At 48.6% G+C, this 16,191-nt stretch overlaps 1 long non-coding RNA gene across 1 annotated transcript; it reads left to right on the top strand.

Moving 5' to 3' along the window:
- The first annotated feature begins 11,924 nt into the window (after nt 1-11,924).
- Nucleotides 11,925-15,988, top strand: LOC142301453 (uncharacterized). Its single transcript, XR_012752807.1, has 3 exons — nt 11,925-12,075; nt 14,372-14,503; nt 15,357-15,988. It is a non-coding gene; the product is annotated as an uncharacterized LOC142301453 (long non-coding RNA).
- The last annotated feature ends 203 nt before the right edge of the window (nt 15,989-16,191 follow it).

Raw genomic sequence — 16,191 nt, 5'->3', positions numbered from 1 at the left:
CGTGATACTGTTGTGGAGAAGTTTAAAGCGAGATTTGGTTACAAAAATATCTCCAAAACTTTAAATATTGCAAGGACACTGTGCAATCGATCATATTGAAATGGAAGGAGTATCATACCACTGCAAATCTACCAAGACCCGGCAGTCCATCCAAACTTTCATCTAAAACAAGGAGAAGACTGATCATAAATGCAGCCAAGAGGCCCTTGATCACTCTGGATGAACTGCAGAGATCTAGAGCTGAGGTGGGAGAGTTTGTCCATAGGACAACAATCAGTCGTACACTGCACAAATCTGGCCATTATGGAGGAGTGGCAAGGAGAAAGCCATTTCTCAAAGATATCCATAAAAAGTGTCATATACAGTTTGCCACAAGCCACCTGGGAGACACACCAAACATGTGGAAGAAGGTGCTCTGGTCAGATGAAACCAAAATCGAACTATTTGGGCACAATGTCAAATGATATGTTTGGCATAAAAGCAACACATCTCATCACCCTGAACACACCATCCCTACTGTCAAACATGGTGGTGGCAGCATGATGGTTTGGGCCTGCTTTTCTTCAGCAGGGACAGAGAAGATGGTTAAAATTGATGGGAAGATGGATGGAGCCAAATACAGGACCATTCTTGAAGAAAACCTGTTGGAGTCTGCAAAAGACCTGAGACTAGGACGGAAATTTGTCTTTCAACAAGACAATGCTCCAAAACATAAAGCAAAATCTACAATGGAATGGTTCACAAATAAACGTATCCAGGTGTTAGAATGGCCAAGTTAAAGTCCAGACCTGAATCCAATCGAGAATCTGTGGAAAGAGCTGAAAACTGCTGTTCACAAACGCTCTCCATCCAACCCCACTCAGCTCGAGCTATTTGCAAAGGAAGAATGGGCAAGAAGTCCAGTCTCTCGATGTGCAAAACTGATAGACACATACCCCAAGTGACTTGTAACTGTAATCGCAGCAAAAGGTGGCGCTACAAAGTATTAACTTAAAGGGGACGAATAATATTGCACGCCCCACTTTTTAGTTTATTATTTTTTAAAAACGTTTAAAACAAGCAATAAATATCATTCAACTTCACAATTGTGTCCCACTTGTTGTTGATTGTTCACCATAACATTAACATTTTTATCTTTATGTTTGAAGCCTGAAATGTGGGAAAAGTTTGAAAAATTCAAGGGGCCGAATACTTTTCCAAGGCACTGTAATTTGCCCTACAGTGTGGATTGAAACAAAATTTGTACATTAAGTTTATATTGGTAAGTGAATTAAATTATTTTCAAAAACTCCACGGTAAACATAAAATATTCATAAACAAATTCTAGGTGATCAGTACACACATAGGAAACATCAAAAAGAAGGTTTAATTGGTGATGTGGGAATCAATACCCAGGAAATAAACCTGAGTGGTAAGTGATTGGTTAAAAATACTCTCCAAAGCTATCAGTCTTATGCAGACTTTTGGATCTTCTTGCACTAGGAACCCATAATCTCATGCTCTGGGCCTGTAAACCCTTGCTGAAGACCTTGTTGCTTAACATTTTGGAAGTAGTTTAATTTGCCTAGTATCTTATCAAGGTTCTTCACTCTCAGCATTTTTGCCCAACGTCCCTGCTCCTTTGCATTTTTGACTGAGGTCCTAGCCAGTTAGTATTTGTGCCAAAGACTTGGATGATAAACATTTTGTCTGAGGGATTTGGTGCTTAGCATTTTGGCAGGGTCCTGGCTACCTGACATTTTGCCTAGTGCCCTGGTTTCCTTTTTTTCAGTTGGAATCTTGACTACTTAGCATTGAATACAATATCAAAACTACTTCCTATTTCACCTGGGGTCTTGGCTTTTCAGGCGGGGGCGTTTCTATTTTGGAAGGGTTTTGACTAACTAGCATTTCAGCCAGGGTCTTGGCTGTTTAGTATTTTGGTTGGGATTTTGTCTTCTTAGCATTTTGTATTCATCTAAACTTTGTTTTCTGGAAATAAAACTAAATACATTGAGCTATACTGAACCATAACTAAAAAAAACCTGGTGAATACAAGAATTATGAGTTTTTTTAGTATAGTCCTGTGAGCATCTGATTATGTTCTGTGTTCAGAAAAATATTTAAGAGATACGTATTTCTGGTTAATTAGATTTCTTTAAAAAATGTGCTCTTGTTTTGCATTTTTGCACTTCTGCTAGTAAAAAAAGCCCTCAGTGGATCAAAAGTACTGAAGGAAATGAGAAAAGATTATTCTTATATCCGTCAGTCTTTAAGCTTTCAATTCTGCTCATAAGCTTTTCCATACTACAGCGGCTCTAAAATTATCCAGTAAATTATTGCATAGTAACAAAGATGTCAGAAGCAGAAAATTAGTTAACATGTTCTATGTTTTAGAGATTGAGACATTTGGGATTCTTACAACTTGGACCATGGAGGATTTTCACTTCAAGTCTTTTGAATTCATATAATGAGATGTTTAGCAACAAAGCATCAGAGTTTCCTAAAGTACCTCTTATCAAAGGCTATGTGATCTACTATTACTGTATATACTCGCGTATAAGCCGAGTTTTTCAGCCCATTTTTTTAAGCTGAAAATGCCCCCCCTCGGCTTATAGTCGAGTCAGGGTCCCACAAAAAAAAATATTCTCATATTCTCACCTGTACTCCATTTCCGTGGTGACCTCAGCTGCTTCTTGTAGACTGCAAGGTACGTAGACCCCTCTGTGATAGCGTCTGATGCATGGGGCTGCTGTCTGCCATCATGTCCTTATTGCAGTTGAATGCTTTACAGCGGCGACGTTGCAGCAAAGTATTCAACTGCTGTAAAGGGCTGATAGCAGCGGTGGCAGCGGTGGCCCTGTGTACAGAACATGAGCACGGAAGGGTCTATGGCTGCAGTCTGCAAGAGGCACCCCTTGATGATAATGTCCTCTGCACAGAGCCACCGCTGCTGTCAGCGCTTTACAGCAGTTGAATGCTTTGCGCATCGCTACCGCCGTAAAGCATTCAGCTGCTTTAAAGCCATGATGGAGTCCTGCAGCGGCGGTTCTTTGCACGGGATGTGATCATCAAGTGGTGCCTCTTGCAGACCACAGGCACATAGACCCTTCCGTGATCGCATACTGTATACTGGGCCGTCGCCGCTGCTGTCAGTGCTATACTGCAGTTGAAAGCTTTAATGCACCGCTGCCGCCGTAAAGCATTCAACTGTAGTAAAGCCACAATGGCAGCCTGCAGCCCCGTGCATTGGACGCGATCACGGAGGGGTCTACAAGAAGCAGCTGAGGGCACCGCGGGAATGGAGGACAGGTGAGAATAATTTTTAATTATAACCAAAAAATCATATAGTGATAGGAGTAAATATGAACAAAACCAAAAGAAAAACTCCTAAAAGGGTACTTTATTCTAATCAATGTTTAAAAGTTATGAGTATAAAAACACTGCTCATCCAAATTATTACAGTGATACATTACAGTGGGTGTAATAGAGTGGTAGATCCGATTAGTGGGGACAGTGCTAGTTGTTTACTGTTCTCAGAGTAGGGGCAACAATGATAGTTGCACTTTTTGCTCAGATAAATCTCAATACATAGGTTGGGGGATGAATTATCTATCCCTCCCTTTCCCCTACCTACCAGCGGAGGTGTACCATAAATTATTGGGTACCCCCCGCTCCACGTCGTCTCTCCCTAATATCTCCCTATGACTAGCCAGTCGAATTCGGGAGACCCACCACCAAAGAAAGATAGTCGTGCAAATAGTCACAATAATTAAAAGGATATATAGATATATTACAGCCTATTTTAGAGATTAAGTAGATCTCAGACCAAAATTCAGTTACTATATATATATGGATATAAAGTCCCAGCAGGGAATGACTTATCTGCCGAGACCATCCAGTATTCTATCCCGACGCGTTTCCCCCCTATATTTTTTCTAGGGGTTCATCAGGGGAATGATCCGAAGTAGATCTCTAGGAAAAATAATAACATATCCATGATATAATCTCTTGTTCTATTCCAATACTCTATGAGGTTCTCAACACACTGTGGAACTATTTATATTAACGTATACAAGGGGACATACCTTATATCTTAGTAAATGACGGTCAAAAAGACAGTGTGGCATCAGCCGCCCATAATAGGGCTAGTCATTCAGTCTGTAATGAAACGCTGCTTTCAAGGTTCTGCAGGTCCCATAATATCGGCTATCATATCATACAGCTTCTCTTAGCCTTCACTGTCTTAAATATACTTTCAAATCTTGGCGTTCCCGCCTCCCAGTTTCGCGCCGGAAGTGCTAAATAAGTCACTTCCGCATCCGCTCCCTGGGACTGCATAATGACTCGTCATGGCGACCAACCGGAAGTGATCCGGAGGTCACTTCCGCAGTTGCGCAGTATCGTGCGTTCCATGAAACACTAACCGGAAACAGTCATCCGGCGTCACTTCCGGTATGCATCTTTTCTATTCCTCCCCATATTCTGCGTACCGCAATGCCTCACTGGAAGCAGTCTGTGACATCACTTCCAGTGTACGGCTCCTCTAGGTATCCCCACACATGCTGCATGCAATAGTTCCAGATCGAACATAGCTAATAGTATTATTTCTTAAAAAAGCATGTTCTCCAGTCCTAAATCTCCTAAACCCATATGGTTTTTTCACTTCATTATTAGGGATATATATAAGATACATGTTCCAGTATCTTATTTAGGATATCTATCTTATATATGTTGATGTTAAGGTGTTTCTATCTAATATATCCCATGAATGCCACATACATGATAATGGCCACTAACCTATGAGGGAAATCTATTTTCGGTTCTATAGGAGTACTTAAGAGGCAATTGGGGGATAGGGAAACCTGATCTAAATGAGAACCTATAACCTAATTGCACAAAAGTGAGTTACATATATAGATAAGAATTCTGACAGCAGATATAACTGTCAGTCAACACAATAACAAAATTGTCGAAATTAGCCTGGCTACACTTATACTTATAATACCTGTCTGGTATAGCATTATACGCTCATTTGACACTCTTAGATGAAACTGGTGTAACTAAGAACCTCGTTAAGTCCATTTGGGCTGACTGTATCGAGTAGAAATGCCCACCGTGCCTCTCTCTGAAGGATTTTAATATCCCAGTTGCCTTTCCTGATTGGCCTCGGGACGACTTCGATTCCCTGGAATCGTATGCTCTTTAAATCCCCTTGGTGACACATGTTCACATGCCTCGCTATAGGCGTGTCATGTTTGTGAATTATGTCACCTACGTGTTCTCCTATGCGGACACGTAATTGACGTCTTGTCTTACCAATATAACTAAGCGGGCATGTACAGGTACATCTATATACTAGACCCTCCGTCCGGCAGTTCGCAAAGTCCCTAATATAGAAAACTCTTTCCGATTGATGATTGCTGAAGGTTTTATTCTGATCAATGTAGGGGCAAAATTTACAAGACCCACACCTAAAGGTCCCGTGAGGCTTTCTTTCTAGCCATGACCCTGGTGTTTTATCTGCCACAAAGTGGCTATGGACCACAAAATCTTTAATCGTTTTGCCTCTTCTATAAGTAACGCTCGGATGGGGTGTGATGTACTCACAAAGATCAGGGTCCGATCTTAATATCCCCCAGTGTCGTCTTAGTATATGCATGATCTTGCTATTTTCATCATCATATGAGCCAATCAGTCTAGTAATCTTTTCTTGTTCAGGTTTGGGCTTAGGGGCTAATAACATAGCCCTCTTTTGGCCCCAAGCGGATTTAAAAGCTGTCTGAATAACCTGTTCAGGGTACCCCCTTTCGCTGAAGTTATCTCCAAGGCCAATTGCCCTCTGTTGGAAATCATGCAGCGAGGAGAAGTGACGCCGGATGACTGTTTCCGGTTAGTGTTTCATGGAACGCACGATACTGCGCAACTGCGGAAGTGACCTCCGGATCACTTCCGGTTGGTCGCCATGACGAGTCATTATGCAGTCCCAGGGAGCGGATGCGGAAGTGACTTATTTAGCACTTCCGGCGCGAAACTGGGAGGCGGGAACGCCAAGATTTGAAAGTATATTTAAGACAGTGAAGGCTAAGAGAAGCTGTACGATATGATAGCCGATATTATGGGACCTGCAGAACCTTGAAAGCAGCGTTTCATTACAGACTGAATGACTAGCCCTATTATGGGCGGCTGATGCCACACTGTCTTTTTGACCGTCATTTACTAAGATATAAGGTATGTCCCCTTGTATACGTTAATACCAATAGTTCCACAGTGTGTTGAGAACCTCATAGAGTATTGGAATAGAACAAGAGATTATATCATGGATATGTTATTATTTTTCCTAGAGATCTACTTCGGATCATTCCCCTGATGAACCCCTAGAAAAAATATAGGGGGGAAACGCGTCGGGATAGAATACTGGATGGTCTCGGCAGATAAGTCATTCCCTGCTGGGACTTTATATCCATATATATATAGTAACTGATTTTTGGTCTGAGATCTACTTAATCTCTAAAATAGGCTGTAATATATCTATATATCCTTTTAATTATTGTGACTATTTGCACGACTATCTTTCTTTGGTGGTGGGTCTCCCGAATTCGACTGGCTAGTCATAGGGAGATATTAGGGAGAGACGACGTGGAGCGGGGGGTACCCAATAATTTATGGTACACCTCCGCTGGTAGGTAGGGGAAAGGGAGGGATAGATAATTCATCCCCCAACCTATGTATTGAGATTTATCTGAGCAAAAAGTGCAACTATCATTGTTGCCCCTACTCTGAGAACAGTAAACAACTAGCACTGTCCCCACTAATCGGATCTACCACTATATTACACCCACTGTAATGTATCACTGTAATAATTTGGATGAGCAGTGTTTTTATACTCATAACTTTTAAACATTGATTAGAATAAAGTACCCTTTTAGGAGTTTTTCTTTTGGTTTTGAGAATAATTTTTATTTCATAATAGAGGAAAAGAAAGGGACTGATAGGAGGACATTACTGTAGGGCACATTACTAGAGGGCCCAAGGAAGGGGCACAAGGATAGGCACATTACAATAAGGGGAGGGGGCACAAGTACAGGGCACATTACTACAAGGGGGGACAAAGATGGGCACATTAGTACAAGGATGGGCACAGTACATTTTATTGGGATCTATTTTTATTGTTGAAACTTCCCAGTAGCTGCTGCATATCCCTCCCTAGGCTTATACTGGAGTCAATACGGTTTCCCAGTTTTTTTGTGGTAGAATTAGGGTCCTCGACTTATACTCGGGTCGGCTTATACTCGAGTATATATGGTAAGTTAACAGTTGTTTGCTTTACCTCTGCTACCAGTGGTTTATAGTGGATTTGTAACTCTGAACAACATTTCTAATAGGTCTCTCGATTGAGTCAGTACGCATTGGTGTCGAAGATGAGGTGAGCTGTAATAGTAATGTAGCAGAGCTGAGCAATAGAAGTGAGAGAATGGAGACTGCAAGGGAATCTGTCACTAGGATCAATGTGTAGCGGGCGGGGGCAAAGACCACGGCAGGGGGGCTACTCGAGACGCTCGGATCCGGGATCGTGGCTGTGGCTCGAGTGGCAGCCAGATCCGGGGCTCGTGCAGCAGCCCATCACCAACAACTCAATAAAGGGGTTATTTACAGGGGAGAGTTTGTCAGTGACGCCACCCGTGGGTTGCGGTGATTGTTGGTAACACCGCCGCTGCCTTTGTATGGGATGCCCAGGGCTGATGGAGCGGGGCAGCAGGATGGTATCCCCTCCCCGGGTAGGGGAGGTGTATTCCCGGGGCCCAGGTGTAGGTGGAGTGGAATGCTGGGGAGCAGTCTGCGGGGATGGACCGGGTGATACCGGTGCACTCACTATTTGAATAAAGTCACACAGAGTCCAGGTAGTAAACCAAGTTCTGGATACCGGTAGCCTCCGGAGGGGTGTGCTCGGGTCCCGCACACCGGTGAACAGAACAGGAGCCCTTCCTCCTGCACTCTAGTTTGGTGTCTCGTGTGTTGACTAGTCCACATGGAACGGGAAAAGTCCCCTCCCGGTGTCTTTGCTTTGGGAGCTGTCGCCCGCGAGAGCTGACCCTTGGGATTTTTGCAGGCACTTGCAGACGCCCTATCCCCCGCTTCCGTATCGCTCTATCTGGGCTGCTAATGGGACAAGACTTGGAATCTTGTCCCCTGCTGGTTAATTGGAAAGGTGCTTGCAGATGTCCTCGCCCTAGGGTCCAGGTACCCTGACTTTGCATGGCCTCCAGACCGGATTCCCGCTGTCGACACCGGCGGGCTACAACCCTGCCCTGGTCCACTTAAGGTCTCCCGCAACCGAATCTCCATCGCCTGTGGCCCTGCATCTTCCATGGGATGTATAGTCTGTAGGCCCAGCATCTCCCACGTTATTTATACTCTGTAGTCCCAGCGTCACCCATGTGACGTGTAGTGTGTAGACCCAACGTCTCCCATGGGACGTATAGTCTGTAGTCCCAGCATCTCCCATGTGACGTACAGTCTGTAGCTCCAGTGTCTATCATGTGATGTGTGACGCCCTGGACTATTCAGGTCGTCACAGGGTTCTACACAATTTGCCCTTCCCATGCAGGACTCAAACCCCCATGGTTCTGAGAACCTAACATGCAGTACTGCCTCCACCAGCATTCACAAATCCTAGATACATGTTGCACCACACCTGTCAGGCACACCAGTGGGCTGCTTAAGCAGAAATAGGGCCGCCCACCTAGGGGTCAGGCAGGGAGGTGGGAGGTGTCAAGCAGAGTTGAGTAGGAACCCTTGAGCTGTGAGGAGCTCTGAGGAAGCTGGGAGTTGTAGCTCCCAGGAGAGAAGTAGACTAGGTCGCAGACGGTGGTCTGGACCTAGAGGAGTCGGACCCCTGGTCGCAGGGGATTGAGGCTAGGTGCCTGGAACCCATCAAGGATGACGGTCAGCAGCCTGGTCACATCACCGGTCCGGGACCGAAGGCACGTCGGGGTACACGGACCCTAGGTCGGGGAGAAGCTTCAGGCAACCCGACAATTAACCTGCAGAGGACAGGGCCTTTATGGACTGTTCCCACCAAGCTCAGAGATCGGGGGCACTAGTGCAACGAGGGGGATAGTGCTTTCCCAGCAAGCGGCCCACTGAAATCCCAAGCGTGAGATCCTGAGAGCAGGCTTCTTCACTTAGCCACAGTGGGGAGCAGGGCCCGGAAAGCTCCAAGGTACCGGGCCACTACGATCAATCTAAATTTGTGCTAGGAGGCAGGTTACAGACAACCAGGCATGGCTGCAGGGGACGGGACCCAGTTGAGCTTCCCTCGAGAGGCAACGGCAGTCAGAGACTTGGTTTACCCTGTTGTTAGCGTCTGCTTCATTGCTGAGGGAGTACCCGACTGACTCCTGCACTGAGTCCCCGCTTCATCATCCAGAGTCCCGGGGCCTACCCCTCCCCGTGGAGGGTAATGTGATCTTGGTGCCCCATTCCATCACCCCGGGAACTCCCAACGGCAGCGGCGGTACTCCCAATTACGGTACACCACGGGTGGCGTCACGAACTATACCAATCCCCTGTAAATACCCCCTTTTCCATTTGAGTGTGGCCCCTAAGCCCCCGGGTCCGGAGACCCTCGAGCCACGAGTAATCACCACCCCCAGATCCGAGCGGTTCGGTCTGCTGGAGGGGCGGCACAGATGTATAGTCTGTAGTCCCAGCGTCTCCCATGTGATGTACAGTCTGTAGCTCCAGTGTTTATCATGTGATGTATAGTCTGTAGCCTCAGCGTCTCAGATTAGTATATATATACAGTATATAACAAAAACATGCTGACAGAGTCCCTTTAAGATGTAGTAGACTATCTTGTGATCCTTTTTAAATGGATATACACCCAGGTCTTTAGGTAAAAACACCACTACAGTTTATGTTGCAGTTTTTGAGTCAAAGTCAGAAGTGGTTTCATCAGGAAAGAGAAGTATAAGACATTCTTTTATATTTCCTATTCCTTTAGAATATTTTTGAGAAATGCTTTCTTCCCTTTACTTGAAATGGGTTGTGTGGCTGTATTGGCAGGCACGATACTGCTTAAGGAACGTGTCTCTGACTGTGGAGCCCCCCTGACCAATCCTAAAGGAAGCAAGGGTCGTGCCCATATCCCCTCTTTCCACCATTCCCTAGGTGAGCCACTAATTGGGATGCCCAGCTGACCAACAGGATCGCAAGGGAAAGGGGGGTCCAGCCACACCTACAGGGGTTAAATTCAGTGCCCGGGGTCAGCGATTTCCTCTTTCCCTCTGGCTGCCCCTCTAGAAGCTTTTGTTCCTGAGGACCCCATGGAGACGATCGTCATGGCTGACTCCCTGATGGAGGCCCTGCGGCAGAGAGCGGCACAGGAAGGTGAGCACTGGCTACAAGCCCTTATTTCTGGCCTCAGCGCTCCCCTCCCTGCGCCCTCTCCGGCTTCTCAGGGAATTCTATCCATCCCTGGGACTCCGTCCACCGCAGCCCCTCCAGGCCACCCCATAGATCTGTATGCCCAGGCCTCTTCCTCACAAGTCCCCACCACAGCCCCTCCAGACTTCCCCATAGATCAGCCCGAGTGCTCGCTAGCCTCCCCCGCAGCCCCACACTCCAGCACTAGCTCCCCCGGGATCCAGCCGGTCACTAGCCCCCTGCACACGGAGCTCTCAGCCCAAGCCAAGCCCAGGGAGCTGCCGAGCCAGGGAGACCGACGCTCCCAGCGCTGCTCTCGCCCCCCACAGCGCCTCCGGGTCACCGGTGAACCCCTGCATCACCGGCGCCGGCCAGGAAAAGCTAAGCCCCACGTGGAAGCGCCCTGCCCCCTCCAGAGATCCAGGAGACAAATCACCTCCTCCTCTTCCAGGCCGAGCGTCCTGGCTCCGCCCACCACGCAGCGTCATTCCCGGGCACCGCCCACTCCCCTGTTGCAATGCCAGCAGGCGAGCACCTCCCCTCCTACAGGCTCCGCCCCTCCAGCAGGCTCCAGCGTGATGCTTACACAGGAGGCGGAGATCACCAGTGTAATGTCCACAGCTGCAGGTTCCTCTGCTCGGTCTCTCCTGACCGATCAGCGCTCCCTGCAGCAGGGCTATAACGTTACACACAGTGCACCAATCACCACTGACACACACACCACAGCCCCACTAACAGCCCCCCCTCACACAGTCCTTACCAGACATACAATGCCCCCTATACTTCCCCTCCTGCCCCCCAGCAATGCTCAGCACACCACTAACCACGTAATCCCCACTAACTCTCCACATTCAGTGCACACCCCAATATTAACCAGCGGAAACCACTTAGTTACTGCACATAACCCGCCCTGCGAAACAATTAGCACAAGTTATAATGTCCCCTCGGTCGCCCCCCAGCGCACCCATAGCCACAGCAGGCGCAGGCATAGGCGCGGCAGGTCCTCCCCAACCTCCTCCGACGAGTCCCGACGCCATTCCCCACATCCCTCTAAAAGGCGATCCCGACATTACCACCGGAGACGCAGCTCCCATAGGAGCCGCCACAGATCGCGGTCCTCCAGATGGCGTACCCCATCATCATCTTCACAATGGTCCGACAAATCCGAGAGTCCCAACAGACTAGCCCGGCCTCTCGACCGACGCCAGCGGTCACGAGCCGCATCCATGGCTGTCAGCCAGGGAGACCGGTCATCTCCCAGGGCGCCCGGCGAAATTAACCAGACCATCATCCAAGCAGGAGTCCCTCCAGCACCCGGAGTCGCTCCGCCAGCCATCATCCCAGCGGGAGCCGGAGTCCCTCCAGCACCCGGAGTCGCTCCCCCAGCCATCATCCCAGCGGTAGCCGGAGTCCCTCCACCACCCGGAGTCGCTCCTCTAGCCATCATCCCAGCGGGAGCCGGAGTCCCTCCACCACCCGGAGTCGCTCCCCCAGCCATCATCCCAGCGGTAGCCGGAGTCCCTCCATCACCTGGAGTCGCTCCTCTAGCCATCATCCCAGCGGGAGCCGGGGTCCCTCCATCACATGGAGTCGCTCCTCCGTCCGTCAATCGAGTGGGAGCCGGGGTCCCTCCATCACATGGAGTCGCTCTTCCTGCATCACACAGCGGTGAGTTCTCCGAGGCCAATGCACACGACACCGTACATAATATCGGGCATAACGCAGTGGGGAACGAGCTAGCGTCAACCATTAAGGCATTAATTCATCAGCTGACGCGCTCTAGCGCTACACCAGAAGATAAAGCTACACCGCAGCTAGCGAGCCTTCACAAGGACGCGTTCTTCTGCGGTATTAGCCCCCTAGGGGCGCACATAGATCAGGAGACAAGAGACAAAATCTGGAATAATGACTATATTGACATATGGTCCCTATTATCCCCCGACCAACTGACTATAGATAAAGAAAGGAGGACAAACGACCGTTCATACGACAGAAATAGACCGAAAATAGCGCAGACGATGAATAATTGGCTACAGGCTTTCGCAGTCTTAGGCTGTATTATGGGCCAGAAGCATCCGGAACGCTGCTCCGAGCTCTATATATATCAGGATCTGATATATAACTCATACAAGGCCCATGGCGGGTCAGCCTGTAGGCGGTATGACGAGGAGTTCCGCAGGCGGCTGGCCCTGCAACCCAGCCTAGGCTGGGGAGTTAAAGCGACAGACGTATGGTTACGACTGATGCTGTCACAGAAGCAGCCCCCCTTTTCACCTACGACCACTAGCTACCCCGCAGCCCAACACTCAGTGGTCGTGCGAAAAAACGGGCCCTGCTGGCTATTTAATGAAGGAAATTTCCTCACGTCGTGCAGATACAGACACGACTGCTCTGCTTGTGGAGGAGGACACCCAGCAGCAAGGTGTACCCGTCCAGCAATCAGGGTGCCTACAAGGCAGAACCCCGGTGAGCGTAACCGCAATGGCCCCCTGGTTAAACCTCTACCCTAACAAAGAAGCTGCAAGGCAATTGCACTCCGGCTTTACACACGGTTTTATTATCCCCTTCAAACCTAATAGAACACCAACCCTGGCGCATAACCTAAAATCCGCTCGCGAATTCCCCGACATCTTGAAACAAAAAAATTCAAAATGAAGTAAACCTAGGCCGAATGGCGGGCCCCTTTGAATCAATCCCTTTCCAAAATATCAGGATATCCCCGCTAGGCATTATCCCAAAAAAGGAACCCGGGAAGTATCGTCTAATCCATCATCTGTCCCACCCAAAAGGCGCATCGGTTAACGACGGAATCCCCCCAGAGGAAGCATCGGTAACATACGCGTCCTTTGACAAAGCAGTAGAATTAGTCCGCGCAGCGGGGCCCGGTGCCCTGCTAGCTAAATCTGACATAGAGGCGGCATTCCGCCTATTACCCGTGCATCCCGACTGCTTCCACCTGCTAGGCTGCAAGGTGAACGAACACTATTATTACGATATGTGTCTGCCAATGGGATGTTCCATCTCATGTCACTACTTTGAGTTGTTCAGTTCGTTCCTGGACTGGGTAGTTCGTTACGAAACAGGCAGCAATTCCCTGATCCATTACCTCGACGACTTTTTATTCGTCGGCCCCGTAAACTCTAAACTCTGCTCCCTCCTCCTCATAAAATTTAAATTTATAGCTCAGCGGTTCGGCGTCCCGCTATCACCCGAAAAAACAGTCGGCCCCTGTAACGTCTTGCCTTTCCTCGGCATCGAGATAGACACTAACGCAATGGTTTTTCGCCTACCAGCAGAAAAAATTCAGAAAACACTGCATATGCTGGAGGGTTTCTGCGAGGCGAAAAAGGTTACCCTCCAACAGATGCAGTCCCTGCTGGGTCTGCTGACATTCGCCAGCCGCGTAATGCCGGTTGGCAGGGCCTTCTCTCGGCGATTATCACTAGCAACAAAGGGCATTTCCCAACCAGGCCATAGAATCAGGCTCACTCGCTCGCTGAAGGCAGACTTACTAGTCTGGAAGACTTTCCTTCAATCCTTCAATGGCCATACCTGCGTCATGGCTAAAGAGACGTCAAGCACAGACATAGGGCTCACTGTAGGAGGACGTAATAAAAAGAGCTTTGCAGCAATCTACAAGAACCAGTGGTGTACCGGCAGCTGGCCGGATCTGTGGGCCACATCAAGCTGGGGGAGTGATCCAGCCCTGCTAGAAATATTCACAATAGTATTGTCCGTGGAGATATGGGGTCATCAGCTGGAAAACTCAAACATTCGATTTCCAACAAAAAATCCGATAACGGCGAAGAGCTTAAATCACATGTCGTCTGCGTCGCTGCCCTTACTGGCTCTGCTACGCAGGCTCGCCCTTCTATGCCTGAGACACAACATCTGGTGCCGAGCTCATATAACGGCAGACATAGACGATAACCTTGTTAACTCTCTTTTATGTTCCGATTGGCAGGCCTTCACAGACCATCTCCCAATGGCGCATCCAGAGGGTATCCCGTGTCCTCCATCGCTATGGGACACTGTAGCCAATCACTAATGCCTCTAATCCGTGCCTCCGTTACACCGGCTACCTGGCAGGTCTATGGTAAGGCTTGGGAGGAGTGGTGTTCACTAATCCAGGGTAGGCCCGTTCATAACTGCGACCGCGCAAGAAGCGAAGTGACGACGGAATTTTTGCTTCGGCTCAAAGAACAAGGGGCGTCGGGCACATCGGCACAACGGCATTTATCAGGGATAGCCTTCTTTTTTCAATTAGCAGGGTGGGTGGATGTGACGAAGTTCTTTGTCATTAAGCAAGCCATGAAAGGCTGGAAAAGGCTTCAACCTAGTCAGGAATGTCGTCGCCCCATGTCACTGAAATTACTACACGACATTATTGCAATATCCCCCTCAATATGCAAGTCTCCATACGAGGCGTCCCTCATATCAGCATCCTTCGCTATCGTTTTTTTCGGCGCGCTGCGCATTGGTGAATTGTTACCACGCTCAAAAACAGCAACTGAAGGCGGGTTACTCAACGAGGATTTAGTCATATGCAGCAACGCTCTGCGCATTCGCGTGCGTAAAATCCAAATGCGACCCCACCGGGAGGGGCACGTGGGTCCTGGTTAACTCAGCAGACGGCCCAGTATGCCCACTAAAAATAGTCAAACAGTACGCGCTGATCAGACACGCAAGCAGATTTTTTTCTTTCCCATACGGACGGGTCCCCGCTTACCAAGTATCAATTCCAAGCAATGTTTAAACAGTGCTTAGCGAAAGCTGGGGAGAATCCGAAGGAATACGGGACCCATTCCTTCCGAATCGGGGCAGCCACTGAGGCAGCGAGGGCAGGAGTAACGGAGGCTGAAGTGCAGAGAATGGGTCGATGGAAGTCCGCTTGCTTTGCCAGATATATAAGACCGGATTTGCTGAAATAACACGTTTATCTATTACAGGCGACTGCAGACCGGCAGTCTGGGTAGTTGGTCACTCTTATATTTACTGGGCAGAAAAAAGAGCCATGATTCGACCAGGAGGAAAGAACCTTGGCTTCAGAAACGTTGAGGTCAATTGGAGAGGCATCAGAGGGCTAAGATGGCAACAAATTTTCCCGGAGATGGTGGACATCTCCAGGTCGGCCACGGGGCCGTTGGTAATGGTGATTCATGCTGGTGGCAATGATTTGGTGAAACGCAGTACGGTCGAACTACTAACAGTGATGAAGACGGACATCGAACGTTTGGCCTACCTCTTCCCGGATACAGTATGGGTGTGGTCAGAGATAGTACCACGAGCGGTATGGCACGGAGCAAAAAATGCAAATGGCATAGAGCGGTCAAGGAGAAAGATCAATGCGAGAATGGCAAAATTCATGAGAGAAAGATGTGGAATCGTGGTGCGTCACCACCAGTTGGAAGGCGATAACTCTGCACTGCTGAGGGCAGACGGAGTGCACCTTACGGACATTGGTCAAGACATTTTGTTGTCCGGGATACAGGACGGAGTGGATCAGGCCCTGAAGGTGATGGGTGGGGTCGGAGTCCTGTGTAGGCGGTACACATGATCCTCCGTGGCGGAAAATGGCGGAGAGGGGGCCAAGGTCATAACAGCTCGTTGGCTGCACGCCGGTCGGTCGCAGACAAGGTTGCGGCGACGAGCTCGTAATGACATGGAAGGCCCCTTCTCTACCTATGAACTTAATAAACTGTGACCGACCTGTTTTCACCCCATCTAGGCCTGCCCGTGTTTTCATTTGGGGACTGGGGGGAAGAGGGGAGGGCACCGCTTCAA

The sequence above is a fragment of the Anomaloglossus baeobatrachus genome, chromosome 4, assembly GCF_048569485.1.
Source record: "Anomaloglossus baeobatrachus isolate aAnoBae1 chromosome 4, aAnoBae1.hap1, whole genome shotgun sequence".
NCBI lineage: Eukaryota > Metazoa > Chordata > Amphibia > Anura > Aromobatidae > Anomaloglossus > Anomaloglossus baeobatrachus.
The sequence above is the reverse complement of the archived record's forward strand: the minus strand, read 5'-3'. Positions and strand labels throughout refer to the sequence as shown.